The sequence below is a fragment of the Falco rusticolus genome, chromosome 7 (genome assembly GCF_015220075.1).
Source record: "Falco rusticolus isolate bFalRus1 chromosome 7, bFalRus1.pri, whole genome shotgun sequence".
NCBI lineage: Eukaryota > Metazoa > Chordata > Aves > Falconiformes > Falconidae > Falco > Falco rusticolus.
The window spans coordinates 58,795,600-58,812,295 of NC_051193.1; the positions used below are offsets into that span (position 1 = coordinate 58,795,600).

The 16,696-nt window shown below is 49.3% G+C and overlaps 1 long non-coding RNA gene across 1 annotated transcript; it reads right to left on the bottom strand.

The window, feature by feature from the left end:
- Positions 1-10,675: 10,675 nt before the first annotated feature.
- LOC119150672 lies at positions 10,676-16,696 on the bottom strand. The gene is made up of 2 exons (XR_005105180.1): positions 15,867-16,696; positions 10,676-10,886 (listed from the first exon to the last, which is right to left on the bottom strand). It is a non-coding gene; the product is annotated as an uncharacterized LOC119150672 (long non-coding RNA).

A 16,696-nucleotide genomic window follows, 5' to 3' on the forward strand; every position in this document is an offset into this window, starting at 1 on the left:
AGTATGGGGAAAATTATCCAAATACCAAAAAATGATAAATAGAGCATCATCCCTCTTCCCCCTAAATGTCATGAAATTGCTTAGAAACAAGTGATTTTCAGAAAACAGCATAATTTGAATCTTCTTTTATGTTTTCTGGGAGTTTGGGAAACCTTTTTTCTAGTAAACTAGAAAATTCCTTATTTTTTTAACATTAGAGTCCTACTTTGCAAAGACCAGGGAGATGGTCTTTATGAGACTAGGAACCAGAATTGCAGCCAGCCAAATCCCTCAGGCTTGTGGTGAGGCTGTGAGAAATCCATTCTTGGGAATCTTTCACTGCTGTTTTGGTTCACAAATATCTCATCAGCTTCCCCTTGTCCTCTCTGTTCCCACGGTATCGATAATTTGGTAGGCACCTACACCAGCAAGATGTTATTCCTAATCCATAAGTTTATGAAAGTTGGCTGTAGGGGACCAACCTCCTTCAACCACTGTTGCAGAGCATTGTGAGCACTAAACAGTGCCTTTTCCCCAAAACTGGGGGTCTAGGCAGACCCTTCTCCCCTCCAGCCATGGGGTAACAGCATGGGTGACATAGGTACAGGCTGGTACACAGACTTGTCCCTACCTGGTAGAGCCAAAATGTTTTGTTCATTTTCTGTCACTTCACTGTTACACAGAAAGAGAAGAAATGGAAGAACTAGTTTTGGATAGTAATGAAAAGTCAGCACTGTACAACCTTATTCAAGGTACTTCCCTTAAAAACTTCCCGGGAGTAAGAATGCTCCACGGTCAGTAGAAAATAGTTACAGCTTTGTCAAAACTGAGAAAACACAGCAGAGAACTGTTTGTGATAAAGCAAAAAAACTCTTTTTTTTTTAGCCTTTCGTGACCCTTTCCTTTTGTGCTCTGTAGGGTCTTAATGAAAAAATGTGCACTCAAAAGATACATATGAGCTTTTTACAGTCTAGCATGAGCAAATAAGAAGCTATTCATAGAGGCAAATGCCCAGCAGCCTATTTGAAATACTGTTCCTGCTGATAGCAGAGCAGCATTCAGAACAGGGAGTTTGTGTTTTGGACAAAACATTTTTTACAGTTACTGTGTGATACGACAAGAAGAGAACACAAAGGAGATCAATGAAAGGAAGGCAAGGACAGAACTGATGTGGTTTCATCACAGTTACTGTAATTACAAAAGTTTTCGGCAGTACTGTGTACATGGGTGCACAGTTCTTTATTGAATGTTTGAAATATATCACCTGCACCCCTGCGAATGCTGACAGCCAGTTCGGTACCAGCAGGAAGGTGTGGGGACCTGAGGCCATTGCTAGTCAGGCTGTGATTCTCCCCGATCATCACGGTTTCTCCCCCTGCTCTTGCATATCGTGTTCCAACTCCCTAAGTGGAGTCAAACCACCCAAAGTCAGAAACGGGTCCACAGCAAAGCAATTAGATCACAACAACAGTTTTGTTGGCTCCAGAAGACTTAAAGTTGGGTAGGTGTTTTACTGCTCTCTGGATCCAGACTCAGTTTTCATATTCAGGCTTAAAGATGCTGAAAAACATTTCCAGAGAACACTTCTCTTATTTTTAAAAAATGCATTCAGCCAAAGACACATAATTAAGAAATCATGTTTGGACCTCACTTAGTTCTTTACTAGATTTCAAGGAAAAGGAAGCAAAAGAATTTTTCCAAGTCATCCAAAGCAATAGAGTCAGGGGAGACCACATTATGACATTCTCTTATTTTGATACTGTCCATAAACTTCCCAAAAAGGGGGCAACTCCATTCCCTAAAATGTTGATCTTTCTCACTTAAAGAAGTGCTTGTTTAAGGGTAATGGAAATCATTTCATTGTCATGACTTTATTTGCTTTCTGTTTTTTTAAATAAGGGACACAGCTTTCGTGTCACAGGTGGGTTGAATTGTCACAGCAGCTAACAGAGGAGTCGTTCTCATCAACTCACTTGATTCTGTCTTTGGTAAGTCATACAGTAAGGTAGAAACATATCAACTGACTAATACACCATGGAATTTTGTTTTTTTTAAATAATTATAAGTTGTTGCTTTATTTCTCTGTCCAAGCACTAAGGGTCTTGTGTGCTGTTTCCATTAACATAGCTGCTTATGCCATGAAATACCACTGAAATCAATGGGACTATTTATGGAGTCATTTGCTATTCAAAGGGCTTGATTCTCTGATTATTTATTCTGGTTTTTCACTAGTGTTACTCTGCTTACTTGAACAGAGTTACTTCTATTTTAGCTGATGCAAAAGAAACTGCAGTCAAAGGTGACAGAGTCTGGCACTAAATCACTTTGTAAGTAGTTGCTTCAAAATAAAGAAAAATAATATCTTTAGAAAAGTGCAAATCACAGTTTAACAAAAAGCCCAATCTGGATTTTGTATGTTCAGTTGGATATTCCAAACAAAAGTGAATGCTCAAAGGTAGCATTATTTTTGAAGCTCGAACACTCCCTAGGTGCTTGACAAATAGCATCTGTCTAAAATTAAATCTTGCCTCACTGATGTCATTAGGAGACCTTAAACAGAGATCAGATTTCATCATGGGGAAACAGGCTTGCAAAGGCTTTTGTTAACAAAGTTCTTTATTTCAGAGTGCCCAACTCATGGGCCGTTCTGGCATATTTAAATTTTTTAATTGAGTCCATGATCTGCTTCCAGCTACCTCCTTTCCCAAGGGCCTCAGAGATGAGGATGGAGACCAAACCACAAGTGAGATAGATAATCCTAGTAGCTGCAACCTCCTATTTCAGAGTCATCCTGACAATTTGGTCCTCTGCCCAAAACACAAGCATCCTGACTGCCAGACAGGTACAAAGCTCAACTTCTTGCAGGGTGGGGTTCAAAGCTACCCTTTTTTACATTTCCAAGACAGGCAGGGAGCAAGAAATTATCTGCCTGTGTATGAGCTATTGCAGGAAACAAAAAGGCTTCTAAGAAGCACCAGACTTATTGTGCCTGCTTTGTACGGGCTCTGTGTAAATGTGTGCATACTTTCAGATTTTATGCATATGTGAAGATCAGCTGTCCCGGGTATGCATGGTGGGTGGCGTGCTGCGGCAGGAAGAATGGGCTCCACAGTCATAATTGGTAAGCTTCTGATGAGCTGACTGAGCACAGTACACATCATGTAGCACTTTTCACATTGCCAAGTTAACAGCTATCACCAGAGGTAGAATTTAAACTGCTGGAATAAACAAAGTCAAGGGGAAGTATCTTGCTGAAATGCCACCTCCCACAGAGCTTGTGGAAAGCCATTACTATTGTAAAGATGCATATATGGCACCTCAAAATGTATATTATGCCTTAAAAGATATACTTCAAGAATGCAAAACATACAGCAAGGGCAAACAATTATCTTTCCCAGAGTTTAAATAAGATTGCCATTTTTTATACATCAGAAACTTCCCAGTAGCTTTCAGATCGTTTATTATTATCCAAAGTAATCTAACTCAACTAAAATAGTTCACTTGAGGAAAAAAAAAAAAGCAATTTGTGGTTATAAACTTTGTAGAGGTATAACTTGTCTGCCTTACTTTGTCTAGAAGATAGGGCTGATAATCTCAGACCTCCAGCTACCATGTTCCTCTTACAGCCTGTCTTCCTTGAGAGAACAGAGGACACACAGCCCAGCCAGACCAGTTGGCTCTGCTGGACTGTGGAAAGGTGGACGGAAGGGCAGGGTGAGAAACCGAGAGCCTGTGCAACATCAGCCCTGCAGGTTCCCTGGGGGATGCCTGATGCTCAAGTCCTGAGCAGGCTGTGCTGCAGAAGGGAGCGAGGGCTGTGCTGTGGGATCTGCAGGGCTGGGATGGTGGCCCAGCTGAGTGCCGAGTTTCATCTTTGGCCCTTTCCCCTGTCCTTCAGGGACAGGGCACAAGGTTAGGGCCCTGAAGTCCACTGACAGCAGGTATCTCTTGGTGCTGGTGGGACCTTATCTGAGGCACAGCCCCAAATGCAGAACAAGGAGGAAGATGCTGAAGGCTCTGAATCCAGCTAATGCTGTCCAATTTATTGTTCACAGTCACTGAACAAAGACTAGGTAGCCAGGGAAAAGGGCAGCACGTTGCTGTCCCCAAAAGACAAAACAGACTGGAGACAGCATGTTTCGCAGGGGGTTTATAGGCTGATACAAAAAAGCATGTTTCCAAAAATAACAGCTGTGGGGGACTGATGGGCTGCCCTGTCCTCGCCAGGATTTTTTGCTCTTGCCCTGGCAGATCCTGCAGCGAGATGCCTTCGTCCATATGAAGTGTCAGCTTTACCTGAGGGGCAACTAGAGGGAGCGGGCATGATGAAGAAAGAGGAGTGAACAAGTGTGGCTTGTTGGCCAGAATGCTCCCAGCCCCACTCTCAGCCCACAGCAGATCCCTGGCCACAGCCACAGCCATGGCCCTGGCTCAGCCTGGCCAGCTCAGTGCAGCGGCCCGTGGCCGGAGGTGCCGGAGATGCCAGCTGATCCGTGTCATCGGGACAAACTGAGCTGCCATACAACTCTGTAGAGCGTTTGCTGGCCACCTTGGCTGTGCCAAGAGTCATTTTTTTACTTGCTCGTTGCTACCACGGCTCATCCAACCTGGGACACTGTTGCACACAGTTGCCAGCGACAAAATAAATAGCTAGAATATGGGAAATGAAGCAATTCAAGGAAAAGCAAGAGCCGGCAATAGGGAAGCGTTACCTTGGTATCGAGCACTATTCTATTTGAAATCCTTGACACACAGGGAAGAACTGTACCTTTTTTAATTTTCCTCTCCCCCACCCTCCCTTGTTCCCCTCTCTAAGGTCACCCTGATGTATGCGATCTATGCGATCTATGCAATATGAGCATATGAAAGCGCTGTTGCCACAGCTGTGAAACCCCAGAGCGGTGTGTATTTCCCTGGCCCTGGCATCATTTCCCTAGACACACACACACACACACACACACACACACACACACACACACACACACACACACACACACATACGCCCTGCACTGGGGGCTGGGGAGCGGCAGCCGAAGTGCTGCTAACAAATTAGAGAAGCTTACAAGCCTCTAAAGGGACAAAGGCAGGGCAGGGGGGGTTACAGCAGCCCGCAGCCCTCCGAGAGGGGGACACGATACCCAGCAGCCGGGCGGGAAGGGAGGGACGGGACGGCAGGACCTGGGAGGGAGCGGGGAGGGGGTCAGGGGTACCAGGGCTGTATCCCCGAGAGACCCGCCCGGGTTCCTGCCCTCCTGGCTGCTTGCCTCTTTGATTCTTCTTTACCCCCCACTTGAAGGAAAGGGGGTGGGGGGGTGGGGAGAAGTATTTTTTTACGAAGGGATCAGACAATTAAATTGTTATTTTGCTTCTTGCTTGACTCGGGGGCTACAGACTAACCTTTTTAGCCCTTTCGTTGGTTTGAATTAATGTCAGGAGGAAGAAACGCACCCGGGAAAATTAGACAGGAGAAGGATCGCTTTTTGCTAAAAACATATTTTCGTACACTTTATTTGTGCTTATTTTTCCCACGTCGGTTCTCCGATTATAAGGAAATATACCAAGTGTGAAATAAACGCTTCGACCAAGTAAATAACTGTTATTACTTCTACCCGTCCATAAATATAGCATAAAAATAATAATTGATCACATTACTTTTCATTTCCCTACTTCTATTGACTGAAGGACACCGCGCAACGAAAACCGCCGAGGGCGCCGGAGGAGCGCGGCGGGCTCCGGGGCAGGGATGGCCCCGCGCAGGGGCGATGCCCTGCCGGGCACGGGTGATGCCTGACCTCTTCCCCACGGGGAAGCCCGGGAGGGGTGTCTGAGAAGTGTGCCAACGGAGAAGCTGGTTAGCCAGAAGGCGGGCCGGGGGGATGCTGCCCAGGCTGCCCGCGAGGTCTGAGCCCGCACCTCCAGCACCCCATTTTTCCCCCAGAGCCCAGGGTACAGGCGGCGCTTTGCCGAGGGAGCGGCACCGGGGCGGCGGTGGGGGCCGGGGCAGGTGCGGGAGGAGAAGCCCCGAGAGCTGAGCCGGGGAGTCCCTCCCGGCCTGGGCCGGCCGGCGCCCGCCACGTCGAGGGTCGCTCCCCGCAGCCGCGGCGGGGCCTGGGGAGGGGCCGGCAGGGCTGGCCCGTCCTCGCCAGAAGCCGGGCAGCTAAGGCGAGATATATGGGAATGCGCCAAGGTATCCCCTTAGGGACACCTCCTGTGGAGGCCCCGGTGTGCCTGAGCCCCCTCCTCTCCAAAGCAGTCGAGGGCAGGGATCTGCTTCGTAATAGTCCTGGTAAAACCAAACACACCGGCAGGCTCCTAACAACCCTCCAGAGGGGGAAGCTGACATGACGCCGAGGATGTGACATCCAGCGGACATCTTTCCCCTTGCCAGAGACCAGGAGTCTTCTGCTCTCCGCGACGGCAGCGCTGGGTTACCGGAGCGGGTTGTCATCTGGGGAACCAGGCAGCCAAGCCCACCACCTCTGCGGGAATCGGAGAAACACGAGGAATGTCAAAAACAACGAATAAAAAAAAATATTAAAAAAAAAGGAGAAAAGGAAAAGAAAAAACAGGGAAATTACAGGTCTCAAGTTTTCCTCAGTTTATCTGCCAAGGCTTCCAGCAGGAAGGAAAAGGAGTCTTTGGCTTTTTTGCTGAAGGAATGTCTGTACGTTCCCGATCGGAACGAGGTCTCTGTGCCGCCAAGCACCTCTCTTTCGACTACGTTCACATTAGGTATCATGATCATAATAATAACAACAACCCCGAGAATTATGAGACAAGAGCACGTTTGACAGTGTTTGAGAAATTCAAATACAGCTGCATCGGCTTTGTCTCTGGTTCAGTCACATTTATTTCCCTAAGCTAGGCAGACAGCCCGAGTGAAGCATTACAATGAGTTTTGTAAATAGCAAATGGAAGGGTTTGCTGGGTTGTAGGGTTTACGGGCTGTTGGTTGGTTTGTTGTTTTTTTTCTTCCTCCCCTCCCTGTTTGATTTCACTCGCAATCCAAATAACCTTCCTCAGTGAATGTTTCAAACAAGAGAATGTGAGCGGGAGGGGACGAGGGGGACTCATAATTGCAGGTTCCCTTTGGAGCTGGAATTAAAACGCTGACGGCGTGTGTTGCAGAGGAAAGGTGCAGAGGCAGCCTCCGCTCTGACTGCAGGACGCTCTGTTGTCACTGCTGTAGCGTCTATTGACAGCCAAGCACTCCAGAGCAAACGCCGCTTCAAAAGCGGGAAAGTTGCGGGCCCTACTCACTGTGCCCGAGGCGACAGGCTCCCCCCGGCTAAAGAGGGACCCCCGGCAGGAGAGGAACCCGGGCCGGGTCCCCCCTGCCGCGCCGGGCGAGGCAGCCCGGCTCCGCAGCCGCGCAGGGAGCGCCCAGGCGCGGTTCGCACCTTCCCCGCTGAGATCTGCGCGTCCCGCAGCGGGCCGGGGAGCGGGGGGGACAGCTGGAGGTGGCTGGAAAAGTCTTACTCAGCAGATCAAAGAGGCGAGCGTTAAGGCAGCTCGTTTCGATCGGTTACTTTTGTCAGGTTCAAGTGTCGTGCGGTTGGAACGGCGAGGGCGCTGAGCACGGGGCGCAGTGAATCATTCCTTCTCCCTGCACCAGAATCCTCTCCCTTGTTCAGGTCACGTCGGCACTCCTACGGACCTCTCCTTGCTTTCGCCGGGTGAAAAACGTATTCCTTCCTTTTATAAAGCTCTTACTCTCACCCTCCCCCTTCCATTGTCTCTGGGGGGGGGGGGGACCCAACAAAACAAAACAAAAAAAACACCAACTTGCTCTGCACAGGCGAGTCAAAATACATTTGCAAAAGCATCTGCAGCTCTTAAAAACTTTCCCTGCTTCCTTATCAAAGCCCCCTTCCCGGCGGGAGAGTCGGGGGAGCTTGTTTGTTTTGTGTTGGCTCGGAGCTCTCAGCCTGTCGCCTGCTATTGCCCAGGGTGCGCGCCCGCGGAGGGCCGGCTGCGCCCGGCCGCGGAACCCCTCACCTGTGCACAACCACCCGCAGGGCTCCCCGCAGGGGCTGCCGTGCTTGGCTAAGTTTGGCTGAACGTACCAGTAACTATTTTCCTTGGGCTCGTTTTAGCCTCCGCGGCTTTCAGTGAAAGCCTTTGCTGGTGGGCACCGCTGCAGCCCCTATTCATGAGGGAGGGCAGGAGATGGACGCCGGAATCCGTAACTTTTCCTGGAAGGGCAGGAGGGAGGAACGAAGGGAAAGCGTTGTCGCTTCGGGAATCCCCTGACCATGGAAACGAAGCCTGGCCCTGCTCTCCGCAAGGCAAGGAACGAGGTCGTAATAATGGAATACAAACATGTGTTTTGTTTTCCATTAAGTCGATAGACCAGACAAGGTCTGCCCGAGGGAAAAGATGACTTGAGCTGTTAATGAGAACTGACACTAAGATTTAAATAGTAAGAGCTCGTTTCCCCAGCAGTGTCAACAATATCGCTTTTTTTTTTTTTTTTGCTTCTTCACAGCTCGGGGAAGTGCCCACGCCAGGCTGGGGCAGTGCACGCAGGGACAGTGCCGGCCCGTGGGGACGCCTGGCAGGGGGAAGATGGACGGGACGGCCACCCCTGCCTTCCTGCTTCGTTTGCATGGAGGTCCTTGGGGCGGGGGGAAGGCGAAAAGCGTTTAGATTATTTTTTTCTCTCTCAGTGTCCCGTGTGAGTAAACACGCAGAAAGGACACCCCGAAGAGGGAGCACGCGTTTGTGCTGACGACGCCAACGCTGCACCGACAACTTCGGGGCGTTTGGGGCCGAGGGGGGAGGGGGGGCATACAATGGTGTCTGATCCTTAGAAAATCAGCGGGAAGCGGCGTGCCGCGGGGCGGGGGAGTGCGAGATGCGTCCCCAGGGCCGGGCCGGGGGCCGGGCTGGGCCGGGCCGGGAGCGCTCCCTCCCCGGGCTGGCCTCTCCCGCCGCTCGGCGGGGCAGCGGCGTGGCCGGCGCTGGCTGCCCTTGGCCGCTAGATGTCGCCGTCGCTGTTCGCATCGGGCTCCCGCCCCGCGGGAAGGCGCCGAGCGCGGCGGCCGCCGCCGCCGCACCCCTCCGCGCCCGGCCCAGGGCGGCCACCGGGCACAGGTCGGCACAGCACGGCCCCGAGGGGGCCCCTCGCCCTCTGCTGGGCACGGCGTGCCGGGGGGGGGGGGGAGCCCCGAGGGTGGCAGGTGTGGCAAGGCTTTCTGCGGCCCCCGCCGGGGCTCCCCTCGGTTGGCGACGGTGGGAGGGGAGGGGGGCTACCGGGTGAGGGACATTTTGGTGTGAATGACACCGAAAAAGCGGGTCTCTGCGGCAGACACACAGGAGCTGTCGCGCTGGGAGCCCCGACGGCGTGTCCCCGCGGGGATGCGCGGAGTTTGCGCTTCGGCTGGTTTGCAGCGTCCGGGGGATTCCGGGGCGTTTGCGGGGTGCTGGGCTCCGAGGGGATCAGGGTCCCCTGGGCACCGAGTGCTGGGCACCCCGAGCTCCCCGGCCCGGGGCCCCGGGGCCGCCTGCCACAGAGGCGACGCACGCAGTCGGCTGCGGGCCTTGGGAAAGGCTCCAGAGATGAGCATTTCTGTTGTGTGAAGTGCCCGCATTAGCAGCCCGAACACGTAGGGAAAGGCTGACATCTGCGGTTTGGTACGAGGCACCCGAGAAATGACAGACCTCCGGGTGCAGAGGGGCGCCCCCGCCCCGGCTCCCGGCGGGGAGGGACCTCCCGCGCCCCGGCTGCGCCTGCGGCAGCCGCTGGCCCGAGGGAAGGAAACCTCCTCTCCTGAGGTCCCCTCAAGTTTAAAAGCAGGGATGCGACACAGCCTCTCCATTTGGGACATTCACCGTCAATGCCCAGAAGTGAGAAGGCAGAGGGAGACCTTTGGTATAAACTTTGAGGTTGACTTCAGTGGGAGCGCAAATAATAATAGTTTCCAGGCTTTTGTCCCCGGTTTCCGAAATAACGCAAAAACCGAGGGTCCAAAATCGAGGGTCCGCCGTGAGTCATTTTTCTCAGCCTTTGTGTCAACGCACCTCTGCTTTTGACTACTCGCTGCCCAGTTTAATCCACCCCTGAATTTTTCCAAGCTCATCCAGCTCTCTGGCCTGAGTTAGAAAGAAGCCAGAGCTACTTTAATAGCCAAGAGCCGCACGGGCTGGCGAAACGCGCCGGGGTAGGGGACGCCTGGGAGCCGGCCGTGAAGGCGTAGCTGGGCTGCGCTGCGCCCCGCCGCAGGGGAGTCGGGATCGGTCAGGGTAGGGTCCACCCCCTTATGAGCACACAACTACACACGCAACAGAGGCAGAAATTTGGAGACTTGCCGAAAAGGGAAGATAAATAAGAAATAAAAATAGGAAAAGAAAATTTCGTTCGGGATTAAAACAGAAAAAAAAAAAAAGAAAGAAAGAAAGAAAGAAAAGTAAAAGAAAAGAAAAGAAAAAACAGAAGCCCGCAGAAGGAATGGTCCTGAAAGCTTCCTTTAGCTCTCCTCCTATATTCTGTAGTTTGAACTGGGGTGTTGGAATCACATCACGGAGGGCATATGCCATCTCCGCGGGTCTGTATTTGTATGATCAAAATATTAAGGGCCACACTTTCTACTTCGATGTGTTTCCCAGCAAGGGCTCAGAAACGAGCAACGCGGCTAAATGGCATCTTTAAGTACCAAGCTATGGGGCAAAGGCTGTGTTGTAGGATAGATGTGAGTACGTTTGGCATAGCTGATATTTATTGACATTATCCAAAAGGAAATAAGTTAAAGAAATGTTAAGTATTCCATGACACAATTGTTGCACAAACTGCCTTCAATCAAGTTAGGTTTTTTTCAGGGCTCTTTTGCAAGCATCTTCCACGGGCTTGGTTTGAAGGCAGAGATCTCATGGGCTGTTCTGCATTTTCAGGGACGATCAAGTCAATCCTGAGGGAAAAGAGTCGGTTTAGAAGGAGAAAAAGTGCTTCTTCTGGAGTTCAATGTATTTTTTTAAATGCTGTATTTCAGAGTAAAGGCCCCTTGTAACAGATTCCTAGATCGTGTCAAATTATAACAAAGTGAATCTCAAGAAGCAATTACAAAGCAAATATTGTGATCGGTGTTGTGGGTAAAATCGGAGCTGGGTTTATAGAGGAATATTAACTCTGATTTTTTTTTAATTTTTTTTTTAAATCAACAGTGATTAGGTTTGTGTTAAGTCTAAAGACCTTTTCCTGTAGATGGCGTCCTTTGGGTACTGAGTAATCAATAATAATACAGTCGCACTCAGGAGACTTTATTAAGCCTTGGATAATAAAATAATTAATAATCTTTATATATATATATGCACACATATATTTGTTGAACGTGAAAAAGTCTTGATTTATCGTAAGCAAAAGTGTGTTTCTCCTTCACGTGGATGCAAATAAAAACTGTTTGAATAAATAAGTTGTTTCTGAACATTTTGTTGTCAAAGTGTTAAATGTCCCCGTCATTTTTATTCAAACACTAACATGATTACAGCCAATTATATATTCACCAGTGTTCTTTATTTTAGAGTAATTGTACTTGTCACTAATAAAACAGAGACATAATGGATCGCTACTGTTCTGAATTTTAAAGCAATTTTCTGTAATTTGATTGAATTATACATCGTCTCCGCTACTTTTTTTTATTTCTATATTTTGAAATCCTATTTTCTTGAAAATTGCAGCTCTATTCCTGTTTTGTTGTTCCTGAAGTAACGAAACCTTCTGTAACATTTATAAATAGAGCCTCATCCCTTTTGAAATGTGGAAAATCATAATTTCAGCCCCAACATACTGAAAGCTTTAGACATAAAATCCGAAAGTCCGGAGGACCGCCCAAACCAGAACACTTGGTTCAATGCGGTGTCCTCCTTTGAGAGGAGAAGCAGAACATGAGGAGAGAAAAGTAAATTGCGACGTGCATAGGACGGCCTGATCACTTCATTGCAGTGATCCGGTGAGCTTCGTGGGGCTCAAACACACCAACACGTCAAGACAAGCAGTTCAGTTGCTAATATTTACCACGGGAGAATAGGTAAAGACACGAGGGGGAAAAAAATACAACGCCAATTGCAATCCTCCAAGCAATTAGAGCCATTATCTGTACCCTGCCCGTACGTTCTTTTAGGTGGCGATTATAGGTAAGAAGCCCAGGAGTGACCTGACTCTCTTTAGGTACAGACAACAGAGACGCTAAATGATACAGAATTATGGAGATACCGCACACGCACGGAAAATACTGCGCTGCGTTATTATGCTGCTTCTCGGGTTGCTTTGCTGAGGATGAGCTCTCAGAGGGTTGCTTTTTTGTTGTTGTTTTTCAAAGCCGAAAACATGCCTTTAATTTAGCAATTGTATGAACCATCAACGCAATGAGATATGATCTGCGGTGTCGCCAAACACAAATCAAAAAATGATACAAAGGCTTTCACAAGTTAATTTCATATGACAAAACACGTGCCCAGCACAACAGATAAAGTTAAACTATCGTTTGCAAACCGTGCGATTGCGTGAAAAGGTATCTTTTAGGTGCATTTAGCACAGTCAAGCGCGAATGTTTTTTCCGCGGTTCTGCAAGGTAAAACGAAGGGAAGGCGCGGGGATCCGGGAGGCTCCCTGGGAAAGCCTGTCGTGGAGCCTCAGCGGGACATGGTCCCAGCCCTCAGTAGAACACGGCTTCTGCTTTTGCCCATTCACTATTTAATATGACCATAGAAATAAGCTTGTGGTCGCCTCGGAAGGAAAAAAAATGTCATCTACTACTATCGTTTTATTAACTCCAGCGTGTACAAGGACTTGTGAGTCTTTTCTTTACCCTTCCCTTGATTTTTTTAAAGGAATGTGAAGATACAGTGTAATGCCATCTTCTGCTAGTATTCTGCTAGGAGGCAAATGGAAATTATTTATTTGTTGGAGTTTCCGGAGCTACGGCATGGTTTCATGATTTCGGTGGAGTTTCTAGCTCTATTATAATAAACATTGTTGCCTAAAAACTCCCTAGGAAACATAACCAGCCCCTCTGTGTGTGTGTGTGTGTGTGTGTGTGTGTGTGTGTGTGTATGTATGTGTGTGTGTGTAAGCCTATGTGAGAGCCCCATCTAAAAGATGGAGAGGAGAAAACACACAAAGGAGATGCATCCCGGGAGGACTCTTTCTTTCACCGTTTTTCCTCCCGCATTGTCAGTGCACGGAAAGCCTGCCTGCAGCCGCTCCTCTTTCTTGGTCAAATTATTGTCGAGGCAAAACTACAAACCCCAGGCTTTAGCGAGGCACCGTCCGTGCTCGGTGGGAGGGACACAAATGGGATTTAACTTGTTGCCAGTCATTTTTGTGTGTTTGTTTGTTTGTGCTGGTGCTTTAAAAGCGAAACAAATTCCAGAAACAAAGCGGGGGGGGGGGGGGGGGGGAGAGGGGGGGAGCTGGGGAGGGAGGGAGGGAGGAGGAAAAAAAGCTCTGTATAAAAGACATATCATATTAAAATAATACATGAACACACCCACTGATATCAAGGGTACGATATCAGCCCTTCCCCAAGAAACCTATTTATAAGTGGTAGCGGTTATAATCATCCAACAAGCCCCTTACCATCACTCCCCCCTCCCTCCGCTAAGAAAGAAAGAAAACATGGAGACCACCCTGCCCGATATAAAAAGTGTTCAGAACAACCTACATAAAAGAGGCAACTCCTGCGAGCCCTACTCATGCTAGAAGACCAAGGAGCGAGCAAGGTCTGCTACCCGGGCAGCCTCCTCGAAGGCAGAGCAAGCCCCGCCGCCTCGCCACCCGCAAAGTGCGGGTCACCCCGCTGCCGTGCGGCGGCCGGAACGAGCTCAGGCACATCCTCCTCCTCCTCCTCCTCCTGCCTGAGCCCCAGGCACGGAGAAAGTTAAAATCGGCTTTGCTCCTCGGCTCGCCGAGCGCCTTCTGCTAGAGGGGTGTATAGTTGTTTATGGCTTTTGTGCTGCAGCGGGCATTTTGCTATGGTTACAAGGGGGGCCCGGGCGGGGGGGGGGGGGGGGGGGGGGAGGGAAGGGGGAGGTTATTGCGCTTTTTTGTAGGCCCTAAAAATTGGATCCGCAGCTGATCTCTCCGAGCCCCAGATTGCGCTGAGCCGATGGGTGCGGTGGAGGTGCGGTGCGGGGAAAGGGCTGCGGCGGGCGGGCGGCAGGCGGGCGCGGGCAGGTAGGGCGGGCGGACCGACGGGCACCCCGCGCCCCGCTGCCTTTTGCGGAGCGCCGGGGTGAGACAGCACCGGGAGAGAGACTGCGTCTGCCCCTGTGCTGGGGAAGGGGAGAAGGGCGGGGGGGGAGGGGGGGGGGGAGGGGGCGTCTTTTCTGTTGAGTTACCGAAAAACTGCAAAACCAGATATACGTGTCATTTGCCAAAGATTACGTTTGTAAGAGGCTAAAGAGCTTTAGAACACCACCATGAAAATATTCCAGCAACAGTTTCTTATGAGCCAACGATCAGCTAGAAGTTGTCTTCAAGCACTACTTGGTTTGGGGTGGGGGTTTTTTTGTGTTTTTTGTTGTTGATGATGATGGTTGTTGTGGGTTTTGGTGGTGTTTGTTTCCACCGCCACCCCCTCCCCACACACACACACCCGTCTTTCTCTTTCCCTGTATTTTATTTCACGATTCTTCAATTCAATCTGATAATTCAGGCAAAAGCACTCTGTTGGCCAAGAATGTTTTAACAGTAAACACAGAAGAAAATAAAATCATGTATTTAAACCCTGAGAACAGTACAAAGTTTTTAACTTGTCCATCCCACCCCCTGCACTTTTTTACCGTCGTCTGCATAATTCTGTGGATAATTCTTTAGGGATATTTTAATTTTCTGTTTCATTCCTGAATTAGGGAGAGCTTTTGTGACACAGGGACACCTATTACCTAGGCAGGTGTGATGGCTTTCTTACGCACGGTGGCATATAAAATAATATCCACATTTAGGACCTAAACCACCGCACGTCTTAATGTTCGAGTTGGCAGCGAGTGTAACAATACCCCGTTCTGAGAAACTCTGGCAGTGGCAGCTCAACACACCAAACCTAGCGGATGCTCTACACTTTCCAGATAGGCTTTCTGTGGATGATATCCTGCAGCTACAGGAACAAATAAATAAAATCTTCAGCTTTTAATTAAGGCGATTTAATTCAGACCTCTCCACCCAGCGCAGCCGCCGTGGGAAATGTATACTCCAATGTTTACTGGGATCTCTTTCTGTCACTGTTCTATCTTGTCTTAGGCTCACTACATCCGCAAAGCTTTCTGGCCCCTACAGCCATGTTTCCCCCTTTCCACGTTCTCCGTCCAACCTCTGCCCGTCCAAGAAACTTCCTAAAGTTCAACAGGAGGGGAATTCTTTGCACCTAGTTGGTTAACGTCGTTGTTTGAACCCTACCTCTCCCCTAGCTGAGCAGGCTTCTCAAAGGTAGACAGTGCCCCGCTGGCTGTTCTTTATGGTACAGTGCAGCTTCTCAAAAGATCATCGGATGGAGAAATTTCGCTCTTCTTGAAACATTTAAGCAACTGAGCAATTAGTTCTGAATGGGGGTGGGGGGAGGGAAGACTAGAGAGCTTAAAGGAGAGGGGGGAGAGGAGATGCAACACAACTAGCCCGAAAACAACGGGTGGGGATGCATGGGAGGGGGACTTAAAATGTTTGTATTTAAAGGGTGCTTGCAAGGTCTTCGGCACAAGATGTGCTGCTCTCCTTAAAGGGGCACCGAGTGCCAATAACCATTAGTCATCCAGTAGGGACTTTTCATTACAGATCTATCTTTAGGGGGAGTTCCCCGAAGTCTGCGAAGGGAACAGAGCTGCGGATTTCAAACCCGGTCCAGTTCCAGTCACACACTGCCTGCGTACCTGCTGCAATAGAAGGGAGAGATACTTACCAGAGTTTCGCGAGCGAGCGGATAGCCCCAGGTCTCTGCAGTGCTCCTTTCCTCGGCGGAATACTCTCTTGCATCCGAGGCAGTCCCCAGTCTATATTTTATGTTAACATTTATGCTATCTCAAACACGAGGCTCTCCCATAGACATTTTTTCCGGGGTTTTCAACCAAATTTCTCGGTGCCACAATGTTATGATGGAAGGATGCTGAAATGACAGGCCTCGTAGACGCTTGTCTTAATCATCGGCTTCTTAATTTAGTTTTAGTGCTGTGGTTTTGTGTGTGTGCGTGTGTGTGTCTGCGCGTGTGTGCGCGCAAGAGAAGCCTCTGACAACCTGCAGCTTCCTAATGACTGACGAGGCAGGGCTGCTGCAGCAAAGTAACACTTCCCTGGTGTGAAGACCTCTTACTGGGAAGTTTAGTTCACTACTGTTCTCGCAATCCTAATCGTATAACCTGTAACCAAAACCCAAGGAAGAAGGATACAGCATGCTAAACAGACTAACTTCTAATCACTAAACGTTAGCACCAGTACCAGCTGTTGAGGATTAACTGTAAATTGGCTTGAGACGGACACCCAAACTTAAATCTACAAATGCGGATAGAAGGGTGGACTGTTAAATGCTTCTTCCTCTCTCTCTTTGCCTCCATTCATCCTTCCCTCCAACTTCAGTGCCATTCACCCCTCTTCAAAATGTTTGACTACCTTTTTCTCTTTGTTAGCGCACCGCTCTGTCCCCATTCGCCATGCCTTAGCAGCAGGGTATCAGTGTCTGCTGAGCAGCCCTTACCTTAATTGCCCAGGTAACCTGGAATAAATAAGGCAATCTTA